Raw genomic sequence first — 9,160 nt, 5'->3', positions numbered from 1 at the left:
TAGCAATGAACTCTCAGTTCTTGTTTATCCGAAAATGTCTTAATATCTCCGGTTTAGGAAGATTGCTTTGCCAGATGTAGAATTCTTGACTGACAGTTTTGGGGTTTTTTTTCCATCACTTTGAATATTTCCTCCAACTTCCTCCTGGGCTCCATGGTTTTTGATGAGAAAACAGCTGTACATGTTACTGCGAATCCCACATATGTGATGACTCACTTCTTTCTTGCTACTTTCAAGATTCTCTCTTTGTCTTTGGCTTTTGACACTGATGATATGTCTAGGTGTCAATCTCTTTGAGTTTATCCTATTGGAGTTTTTGAACTTCTTAGACATGTAGATTAATGTTTTTATAAAATTTATGAAGTTTTCAACCATTATTTTTGTCCTTTTCATTCTCTCTCCTATCCTCTGGGACTCTCATTATGCTAATGTTGGTACATTTGATGATGTCCCATTGGTTTCTGAGATTCTGTTCATTTTTCTTCATTCTTTTTTTTTTTTTTTTTAATTTTATCTGTTCCCCAGATTGGATAATATCAATGTATTTACCTTCAATTTTCTTCATTTTTTTTTTCTGCCTGATTCTCTAGTGGTTTTTTTCATTTCAGTTTTTGTACTTGAAAGGGCTGGCCTGTTACCTCAGTTGGTTAGAGCACAGTGTTGTAACACCAAGGTCAAGGGTTCAGATCCTTGTACTGGTGAAGGAGAAGGAGAAGGAGAAGAAGCTGATTCAGTTTTTGTCCTTGAAACTCCAGAATTTCTATTTGTGTCCTTTTCATAATTTCTATTTTTTATTGATATTCTCCATTTGGTGAGATGCCATTATCACATATTAACTCATTAGACAGAATCTGCTTTAGCTCTTTGGACATATTTTAAATAGCTGATTTAAATCTTTGTCTAGTAAGGCCAACATCTGGGGTTCCTTAGGAATGGTTTCTATTGATTGCTTTATTTCCTTGAATAGACCATACTTTCTCTTTTCTGTTTATGTGTCATATTTTTGTTTGAAAACGAGATATTTAAAATAATATATTGTGGTCCAACCCCGTGGCTCACTTGGCTGAGTGCGGCGCTGGGAGTGCAGCGGCTCTGAGAGTGCCAAGGCCACGGGTTTGGATCCTATATAGGGATGGCCGGTGCACTCACTGGCTGAGTGCGGTGCGGGCAATACCAAGCCAAGGGTTACGATCCCCTTACCAGTCACAAACAAATATATATATATAGTGATAACTGTTGCAATCTGATCTCCCTACCCCCACATCTGCAGGGTTTCTTGTTGTTTTAGTGACCTTTCTGAATTAATTGTATAAAGTCTATATTCTTTATCATGTTTGTGTCTCTATTTGGTTAGCTTATCAGCCACCTAATGACTGAGCAGATATCTTCTTAAACATCTGGAACCAATAAATCTCCCAGACTTTACCAAGTGACTTCCTTTAAAACTCAGTTTATAACTCAGACTTATCCTTCACCTTTTGCTTGTACAGAATCTCAAGGTAAATCAGACTTGAGGTCTTAGGGCCTTCTCAGTTATTTCCTAAGCATTTGCACAGTCCTTCCGTGTGAATAGCCTTCTAGATTACCAGGAGTATATTGAAGCTTTTCAAAGCCCCTGTGCACATCTCATTTACCAGCTATTCCTTTTAAGCTTTTTGTTAGTCCATTTTGCCCCAACTGTTATCTATCACCTCAGGCATGTACAAAGTTAAAACAGTTGCTTATAATTGTTTTTTACAATGCCCCCTAGGGAAGAAAACGCTTCTAACACTGAGTAAGCACTGAGTCAGCCTTGTAAGTGAGCTCTTCCAGAGAACCACCAGACATGTCAGATAATTTCAATTCTTTGAGAATGAGGCTTTGAAAGAGTTCCAGAACCATTCTCTTCTCTCTGGTGGCTGCCATGCTGCTCTAGGAAAATAGGGTGTTATTTTTTTAAAGCTATTATACAGCTGGAAAGTGGAAGGCAAGACTAGGGCAAATTTAAAATGACACAGAATTCACTGTTACTGAGATTCAGCCATTTTGGGGGAACAAATGATCCCTGTGTTATTGCAAGCCATTGGTTAATTTCTAGAGTTCTGAAAAAAGTTAATTCTGAAAAGTTTTGCAAGTTTTTTCATTGCTCTTATGGAAGGAAAAATTTTGGAGATCCTTACTCTGTCATTTTTGCTAACATTCTTCCACAACCTTTTTGAAAACAAAAATGATCCAAATCACAGCTAAATACAAAAGCACAGGTAGCCAGATCCAAGCATCATGGAAATGAAGAGCTAGGAGTTGTGATGTAATGAAGACGCAACATAAAGTCCATGTCTTCTGTGAAATTACCCCATAGGGCCCATTGAGAATACCCACTAATTTCTAACACCTTTTCATCCTCCTTTAATTAAACCTGCTCTTCCTTAAACACCAGCAGCAAGATAAATAAGACTAAGGTAATTCAGTCTTATTGATTGCCTGTTTTGTTTAATCACTAGAGTTACTGATTTGTTTAATTACTAGAGATTGTTTTCTACTCTTTTTATTGCAAATGTACCTTGACTCACCTATAAAATTTCTGCAGAGAAATGTGCTCTACATGCCAACCAATCAACTTATAAACTTTGAAATTCAGTAAATGTGTTAATAAAGAATCGGCTGTGTGCAATTAATGACCAAAACTAATAATGTTAAAAATAAGTAGTGTAGGCTGTTGGATTACCAGAGACCTCTGAAGGAAGTGAGACTTAAGCTGGCTTTTACTTTCTTATTTATTTATTTATTTATTATTAGCATATTCATTGTTACAAATCATACTCATTCTTTATACGTCTTATCTAATCTCTCCCCTTCCTGTTCCCCCTCCCCCTCTAATAACCATAGATTTGTTCTCTCCATCTGATAGATTAACTGTTCCTCCGTTGGTTTGTTGCATAGATGATCTGTCCAGTATGGAGACTGAGGTGTGATCAAGTTCTCACCTGTTATTATAAATCAGATGCTTCTTCTATTACTCTAGAGTGTGCTTTGTAGAGAGAGAGGACTTTTTTTTTCTTTTTCAATCTGCATTGGTGCCTCTCCTTGTGTCAATGCAATTGAGAGTGTGGAGTGCCATCTGCATGGTGACTGTGACTGCTGCTATAGAAACTAGCCACTTTTGTGGCAGCCATGGCAATTGTGGTGGCTATGGTGGACTACCTACATGGAAATGGTGTTTTTAGTGCACTCTTTACCTGCTTGTGTCTGGATTCGGCTTCTCCTGGCTCCATACCTCAGGATCCTGGCAGGTCCCCGGGGCAGTTAAGCGGGATTTTAAAAGATGAAAGAGGAATTAGGAGAATGTGGGAAAGTGTATAACCAAAAGCTTCCAGCCTGTAATCAGCACAATGTGATCTCAAATAAGTGAGCAGACTAAATTGGCCATGGCGGTGGTTAATGTGAGAAGGAGAAGGAGGTCAAAGTTAGGGAGATATTGGGGTTGGGGAAGACAATAGAAATCTTAAACAACTGGCAGTGAATTTTGACATGACTTGTAGGAAAATGGTTTACAACTGTTTTCTTTCCTCCAGTACACATGAAAGATGCAATCACTCCCAGTTATAGCAGTTGGCTCACTAATCAAGAAATCCTCAAATATGGGTAAGAGGTAATGAGGAGAGTATCAAAATCTCTGGCAGAGGAGGGTGGGTAGTGAGGGACATGAGAAAAGCTCCGTGCAAGACCCTGAAGTGTCTTTCTTCACCACCCCACACATCCCTCCACACCACACTGGGTATGGGGAAGCCACAGGGAACCTTAGAAAACACTTTTCTCTTGAAAGTGTTTCATTTCTGCATTTCCTGGTTTAATTACCTAATTTCTTAAACATGAGACAAATCTATTTCAGCACTTTCCAAACTGCAATTTCCAAAACTTTTGTCACATAAGATGCCAACTATTGAAAAGGTTCGGTCCACATAAGTTTGGGAAATCCCACAAATCATATCTCCTTCTATCAGTGATTCACAAACCACAATAATTTGGCTACTACAGGATCTAAGTACTCCCACAGTAGAGAAACCTGTTCAATTTTTTAAACCCAGAGCTTCCACACACTTATTTGATCACAAATCTTATTCTCACAGATACATATTTATATCCTGTATTCCACAGAAAAAGTTGAGAAACTCTGGCCCACATTAGCTTCTGTACGGTTGGAGACAAATCAGGTCTGGTTCTCTGCCTGCCACAGATCTGCTTATGCAAGACAAAGCAGGAAGTGGCCTTCCCGTCTCTCTCTGGAAACCCCACTCCCTTTAACACTTCCTGTCCAACTCTCATTTGCATCTTTAATTCTCCTGCAGAGAAGAACCAACCCCAGCCCTCTTTCCTAGCCGTTGGTCCCCTCAAATGGCTTTATTCAGTGAGGGTGATGAATCAAGTCTCCTCTCTTCAGCGTTTTTCCCCAATGTTCATCTTCTGAATCTGAACTAAGTAACTGAGCTGGCCGAAAGAGAAACCAGCACAGAGAACAAGATGGCACTTGTGGGTCTCTTTGTGTAACTAACTAAAGGAAAAGGAAGGTCCGTGGAAAGGTGCAAAGCAAGGGACAAAAGAAAAGATGAGAACAGGCCTGAGGTTGAATGAGTTACAAAACAGAAAAAGGCAGATGAGAATGAAGATAAGGAATGACCTTCCCAGCTCTCATTTCCTTCTGTAAAAGCCCTGGGTGGCCTTTTCAGTTCTTCACCAGCACGGCCGTAGCCTGCTTTCTCCTTCATAGCTGTGCTCTGTGCTCCCTCTGCTGGCTCTGACACAGAAATAAGATTTACAACCAACTGTAGTATAATACCTACACTTGGGTGGCCTTCAGTGATATTTGCTACCTATGTATCCTCTTAAATTTAGCTACACTTTCTAGCAAACATGAGAATTCAACCTCTTGGGCCGGCCTGGTGGCGCACTGCTACAGTGCACTGCTTGGGAGCGTGGCGGCGCTCCCGCCAAGGGTTCGGATCCCACATACGGACCTGCCGCTCACTGGCTGAGCGAGGTGGGGGCGCAACACCGAGGGTTGTGATCCCGTTACCGGTCCCAGTCCGGTACGGGCGCGACACTGAGGGTTGTGATCTGTTGCCGGTCACGAAAAAAGACAAAAAGGGGGGAAAAAAAAAGAATTCAACCTCTTGGGCCGGCCTGGTGGCGCACTGCTACAGTGCACTGCTTGGGAGCGTGGCGGCGCTCCCGCCAAGGGTTCGGATCCCACATACAGACCTGCCGCTCACTGGCTGAGCGAGGTGTGGGCGCAACACCGAGGGTTGTGATCCCGTTACCGGTCCCAGTCCGGTACGGGCGCGACACTGAGGGTTGTGATCTGTTGCCGGTCACGAAAAAAGACAAAAAGGGGGGAAAAAAAAAGAATTCAACCTCTTTTATATTAACAAAAATAATAATAATAAAAGGAGATAGGAGGGGAAAGGTTAAATAAATTATTGTACTTCCTACTATGAAATGCAGCCATCTAAATTGTATCCACCACTGTGTGAAGTACTGGGGATAAAAAGATTGGTAATACTTGGTCTCTGCTCTCAGGAAACTTATAAGCTAGAGAGAACACATTTCTCAAAAGTAAAATTTTTTTTAAATTTCTGTAACATGTGCCTTAAATGATGATTCAAATATGTTCATTGAATGTATAAAAAGGTACCTCACATAGGCCAGGCCATGCTTTCTTAAATGTGCATCTTATTGAATAGATTTGGTTACGTGACAAAATGAAATCATAATGATCATAACAGCCATCCATTATGGAATACCTCCTGGGGCCAGTCACAGTATGTTTTATGCTTTAGCTCATTTTACAAATGAGGTTCAGAGATAAGCCTGAGGAATAAATTGTGGTTCAGAGATGCCAAGCTTATACAACTAGAAAGTGGCAAAGTCAGGTCCAGGACTCAAGTCCAGGTCTGCCTCACTCCTAAATCCCTTCAATCTCTTCCCACTACATTACCTTGAATCATTATTCAGTTTCCACAAATATCACTGTTACCCAAAGTGCCCCTCTACTGGTTGCTCAGAGTAGTGGAGAAGCCTGATATGACAGCAACAGTATCCTGTCATGTTCACATTAAGTAAAGCTCTGTGTGCTCTATGGGCCCCTGGCCTTATGGAAATTACAACAGAATGCAACAAGGGTTATAAGCAAAGTAATTAAATATAGCCAATAGGTTTTCTACATGCCAGTATTAGCCAGTTTGAAAACATAATGGGGAACAAATTCCATTAACAAGAGCAGCCAAAATACCCCAGAATAAACATAACAAAAATCTGTTAAACTTTTATGAAAAAACTTACAGAGCTTTTACAGGAAGTCATAAAGAATAAATTGACAACCCATGTTCCTAGATGGGAAGACTTGATATTGTAAATATATTAATTCTTTCCGATTCTTTAAATGTAAAGCAATTCGAGCTACAATTACTGAGTCATTGTGATATTAACACAGAAATAGGCATATAAATCCTAAAGTCCAATTAACAATGTATATAGCAGAATTTATTCTAAAGTAGTATTTAAAATTAGTGGGAAAGGACAGAGTATTCAATAAGTGGTAGGAAACAACTGGATGTCCATCTGGGAAGACACAAATTCCTTCCTCCCAAGAGACCCAAAATCAAGTTCCAGGTGGACTAAAGATTTAAGCATTAACACAACCAAACAGACAAAAGCAACAGAAGAAAAACAAGGATCATTTTTATACAGGGATAGAAAAGGAGGCATTGCCTAGCATGACCCCAAAGTCCAACCTCATAAGAAAAAATACTGACATGTCTGACTAGGCAAGAAACAAAATCTGCAAAAGAACAGACAGCTAAAAGAAAAAGAAAAATCAGGACCGGCCCGTGGCTCACTCAGGAGAGTGCAGTGCTGATAGCACCAGGGCCACGGGTTCGGATCCCATATAGGGATGGCCGGTTTGCTCACTGGGTGAGCGTGGTGCTGACAACACCAAGTCAAGGGTTAAGATCCCCTTACCGGTCATCTTTAAAAAAAAAAAAAGAAAGAAAGAAAGAAAAATCAAATGATAAACTTCAGAGGAAAATATTCAAAATATATATGGTAGTCAAAGAAAACAACATATTATAATTTAAAAAACAAAACAAAAACATTTCAGGAAAATATGTATGTATGTCTTCATTAGTGTTAAATATAAAAATGCATTAAAAAGAAAAGACAAATAAAGATCAGATTATTGCAGTGGTATTTTTATGGAATGGTAAAAATAGAGAGGCTTTTACTGCTGTATTGTTTGTATTTTTACAGTGATTGCACACTATAAGAAAAAACTACAAAAAAGTTTTCATTTTGAAGAACAACAGTAAGTAAAAGAACAGCTGTTTACAGGAGAAATTCAATACTTAATAAGAAGCATCCTAAATTAGTGAGTGTTTGAAAGTCTCCAGCTCATGGAATATTTACAAAAATGAGTGACTTTTCCTTCTGAGAAGCTAACCTCTAAAAGGCAATGAGGGTAGATTCGCCAGTAGATGTTAGTAGTCATGAGGTCTAAAAGCACATTGTGAAAAAAATAAATAGTGAAATGTCCCATTTCTCCTTCCCAGGAATCCAGCTTCTCATCACTCTTTCTGCTCCACCCTCAAGATTCTGTCAAACTATCAAGACAAAGGTGGGAAAACCTATGATATTTTATATTTCCTCCTGTGGCTTTTTTTTTTTAAAGAAAATGTAATTTTATTATTATTTTTTGTTTACATTCTAGGATGTCGTTGCGAAGCAGTTGGGAGTTGGGAGGCAGGGGAGAGGGGAAAGGGGAAGGAAATGGGATGGAAGAAGGAGGAAGGAGAAGGGGCAGGATTGAGGTCTGTGGTACCCCCCTCATTCCCACAGGGGAGACCAGGAGGCTTCCAGTGGTGGCCTGATCATTGCCAGGCTGGGTGCAGATGTCAAGGGTGTGTGGCAAAAGCCCTCACCCCCCACCACTCCAGCTCAAAAATCCAGGGCTCTTCTTGTTGAGGCTTGGTGGTTGTCACTGGGCTGGCTGCGTGTGTTTGGGGGTGTGGCCAAGGACTGAGGCTCCCCACCCTACGTACTATTCGAGGGTGTCCGGGGCATTGCTGAGGCCCCCAGACCTCCCCCCTTTCTGGCTTGGTAGCCTAGGGGACTTCCAGTCCTTCTAGATGTTATAGGGGTTCTTTGGTGAAATGAGACCTTTACTTTGTTAAAATCAAACTTTGTCTCTGGTTGCGGGTACTTTGTTTTTTCTTTCAGTTCTCTGTTGGATTATTTGTTCCCCCCCACTCAAACTCAGTGCTGGAACTAATTTGTTGTCCTTTGCTTACTTCTAAAATGGGGAAACTTCCTGTAGGGACCATCACTTGAGCTCTTTGGTTGAGCTAAATTGCTGCTTCGCTGCTGTTTCCCTAGGCAAGGCTTTTTGTGCAACTAAGGATTTAATGGTTGGCTTTATAGGTACTTCCAGCTCTCATGCAATCCTTGTAATGACTCACTGGCCTCTGAATGGCTCCCTTTTTTCAGTTGATGTGGCTTCTTGGTCCTATGTGGGTCCACAGGAGCCCTATTAGTGGTCTTGCTGTCCTGGGGGCCACCAAGGCCCTCTTCTCCCCTGCCACCTCCAAGCAACTTCATCCAAACGGCACAGCTGGGGTTTTTGCAGGCTCCTGCTCCAAGCACTCAGCAACTCCAGCCTGGAAGCAGCCTGGATTTGAAATGGTTGAAGTGATTTTTTCTTTCTCTCATCATGGCTTCTCCCACCTTCATGAACTTTGTAGGTCTCTCCTCCTCTTCCCTGAGCTCTAGCAGCCCCAGCTTGGCTGTCATTGCTTTTTAATAGTTGTAAATTGGTTGATTTGTGGGAGAGAGTGATGCTGGGGAGCATGTATTCCACCATCTTGACCAGAAGTCATATCAGAATTTTTATTTTAAAAATCTCTAGACAGGGGCCGGCCCGGTGGTGCACTGCTGCGGTGCGCCGCTTGGGAGCGCGGTGGCGCTCCCGCCGAGGGTTCAGATCCCACATACAGACCAGTTCCCGCTCACTGGCTGAGCGAGGTGTGGGAGCAGCGCCAAGGGTTGCGATCCCGTTGCCGGTCCCGGTCCGGTGCGGGCGCGACACTGAGGGTTGCAATCCGTTGCCGGACACGGAAAAAGACAAAAAGGA

The sequence above is a fragment of the Galeopterus variegatus genome, unplaced genomic scaffold (genome assembly GCF_000696425.1).
Source record: "Galeopterus variegatus unplaced genomic scaffold, G_variegatus-3.0.2 Scaffold719, whole genome shotgun sequence".
NCBI lineage: Eukaryota > Metazoa > Chordata > Mammalia > Dermoptera > Cynocephalidae > Galeopterus > Galeopterus variegatus.
Note: the sequence above shows the minus strand (reverse complement) of the source record.